Raw genomic sequence first — 3326 nt, 5'->3', positions numbered from 1 at the left:
CAAGTGCAGAAAATTAGTATCTTTAGAACTCTTCATGAGGTAGCAGAGAATCCAGACAGATGGCAATTTAGATAGGACCATTTTGCACATAGCAGGTGTTGTCAAACCCTGGATGTTTTCAGGAATGAGCCACTACACATTGAAATGTCCTTTCAATGGACTCTCTGCTGTTTACTTCAACCCACTTTTGTGTTCTTACTTTTAATATTTGTTTTATTTCTACTAGGTAAAGGAAGAGGATAGATATAAAACCAGTGGATTTTAGTTAGCTCCATTTTTGATGTTCATCAACATTTTCTACACTACCAGGAATATTATTATCTTCATCAAAGTCTTCTGGCATGGGTGTTTTACTAGTCAATATTTGTCATGGGGACTTTCAGCTAAATTAGTAAGTCTCTTTAAGATGAAAGCACCAAGCTGACTTAATATTCCAGAAGCATTTCTGTGACTGGTTTGGCTTCTGCATGACCAGTAATTGCAAAGGTCTTGTGAGAAGGGAATCATGGAACTTGGGACTGTTAAAATAACTGTTTCATCATCATCTTAAATCATGTTCAACTATCAGGTATATTGTTCATAGCCAATTTTTTAGGACATCTCATCTCTGAGGCTTCTGTTATCAGCAGTACCTGTTCTAAGTACTACCTTCTTACTTTCTTTTTAAATATTGATTATTTTTTTAATTGGTTATTTTATTTATTTGCATTTCAAATGTTGTCCCTCTTCCTGATTTCCCCTCTGCAAACCCCTTATCTCATTTCCCATTCCCTTGATTCTATGAGAGTGCTTACCCACCCACCCACCCACACCTACTTCACTACTCTAGCATTCCCCTACACTGTGGCATCAAGCCCAGTATCAAGGGCCTATTTTCTCATTGATGCCACATAAGGCAATTCTCTGCTACATATACAGTTGTAGCCATGGGTTCCTCCATGTATATTCTTGGGTTGGTGATCTAGTCCCTGGGAGTTCTGGGGTCTTGTTGGTTGATATTGTTATTCTACCAATGGGCTTGTAAAAACCCTTTATCTCCTTCATTTCTTCCTCTAACTCTTGCCTTAGGGTCCCTGTGCTCAGTAAAATGACTGGCTGAGAACATTCACATTTGTATTTATCAGAAGTTGGTAGACCGTCTCAGGGGAAAACTGTTCCAGGCTCTTGTCTGCAAGTACTTCATGGCATCATAACGATGATAGTGTCTAAGTTTGGTGTTTGCAGATGGATGGATCCCTAAGTGGGGTAATCTCCTTCAGTCTCTGCCCTTCCTTTAGATAGTTGCAACTCTGTGTTAATATGTTTGGGACGGTTAGGTAGCCCTATGCCTCAACCAGTGCCTGTGCCTAACCTGTGGATATGGTCTCTACTGGTTATCTCTCCCCTTTGTTGGGTATTTCAGTTCATCTCATCCCTGTTGTGTTCTGGGAACCTCTTGTTTCTCTGGCATCTAGGACGTTCTAGTGACTACATCCAATTACCCACTGCCCATCATTACATACCTCAGTTAAATTTCCTGACCTTCTGTACATCCCCCTATGCTATCTATTTACCCCTATGCCTGATCTTGACCCTATTTCCCTCCCACTCCTCTCTCCCTCACAATTCTTCCCCTCCCCATACTTCCCCTTTATAAGTAGGACTAAGCAGCCACACTCTGATCTTTCTTGTTGAGCTTCATGATCTGTGCATTGTATCTTGTGTATTCCAAGATTTTGCCTAATATCTACTTATCACTGAGTAAATACCGTCTGTTTTACCTCACTCAGGATAATATTTTCTGCTCCTTCAATTTGCCTGCAAATTTCATTTAAATAGCTGTGTAGTACTCCATTGTGTAAATGTATGGGCACATACGCAAAAGATGCACCAACATATAGTAAGGCCACATGCTCCATTCTATTCATAGCAGTCTTATTTATAATACCCAGAAGCTGGAAATAACCCAGGTGTCTTCAACAGAGGAATGGATACAGGGAATATGGTACCTTCTTTCTTGACAGTTGTGCATTTCCCTCCTATCCAGATCATAGCATGATGTTTGTCTAAGATTTGATGACTGATGCTGCTGTGAAATCTGCATCCAGGAGGGATCTCAAACACCAGCATAAAGCAAAAGCAAGATGGCTACTGCTTAATCTGCTTTTCTAACATCCATTTGTAATCCTGCAAATCTAAAAGTGAAGCACTCACAGCCCCACATAGATGTGAGAGGTAGAAGACTCCAGATCCAAGTCTGTTAGGCCAGTTCTTTATTTCCTACTCCACATTAGAAAAAGTATTTTGAAATCTTTTAAATTGAAAAAGATTATGCTATTTTGCATATCCCCCATCAGCCCAAACTTTGGCATGGCTGTTGGCAGGTCTCTGAGTATCTTTGCACTGTTTTATGGGCAGGGCCTCCAAGGTTGCAGCCATGCCCACAGAATGTGTGCAGAGGAGGGGCACCCAGTGGCCTGTCTACAAACATGACACTTGGTATTAGGGAGAAAAAAAAGGTAGAGGTCTACCTGCTTTGTGCTCTCCACAGAGTGGCAGCTGCCAAGATGTGCATGTGTGTGGTAAACAGATGGGAGATAAAGAGGTACTGAACAGTTGGAGTAATTGTGAAAAGAGGCAGAAATGGAGAACTGAGGGTGTAGAAAATTGACCTGTTATGGGTGGCCTGCCTTGCTCCTGAGGCCATGGTGGAGTCCCAGCTTATGCTGCTACTGCTGTCCATGTTTGAGTGCTTGGCCATGCAGCTTCAAGGGTCAGTGTCAGTGTCCCAGACCTATATTAGTACTGAAGACCATGGGGACAACCTTGATTTGGGCTGTCTTCTGAGACTGTGCAGAACTTCCCCACCCCACCCCAGCCACCTCAATTACTGCAGCACTCAGAAAAGCAGACCCTGCACCTCACCTGAGCAACATAATAGAGCTGGCTCTGGTCTGGAGGCAGGCTGCAGGGCATGAAAATATGAGTGTTGGCCCTACCCCTTGACAGCTGCAGCCTTGGGTGAGCTATTCAGTGCAGTGCTGGAGATATTGCAGTGGTGAAGATGCAGGGGTTTTGGCAGTGTGATCAACTTAGTTACTACCCAGACCCAGATTCAGGACTTTAAGTTGGCCCACCCCAACATCTACATCATCTATGAACTAATGGAGCATGTGAAAAGTTCAGTTCTGCAGATCCAAAGCTTCAGGATCTCCATGACTTTATATGGGTTGGATCTGCAGGTGGGGAGTCTCTGGATGGCCTTTCCTTCCATCTCTCCTTCACGTTTTGTCTCTATATTTCCTCCTGTGAGTATTTTGTATCCCCTTCTAAGAAGGACTGAAGCA

This window comes from Rattus norvegicus, chromosome 4 (assembly GCF_036323735.1).
Source record: "Rattus norvegicus strain BN/NHsdMcwi chromosome 4, GRCr8, whole genome shotgun sequence".
Taxonomy (NCBI): Eukaryota; Metazoa; Chordata; class Mammalia; order Rodentia; family Muridae; genus Rattus; species Rattus norvegicus.
This window is presented reverse-complemented; position numbering follows the sequence as displayed.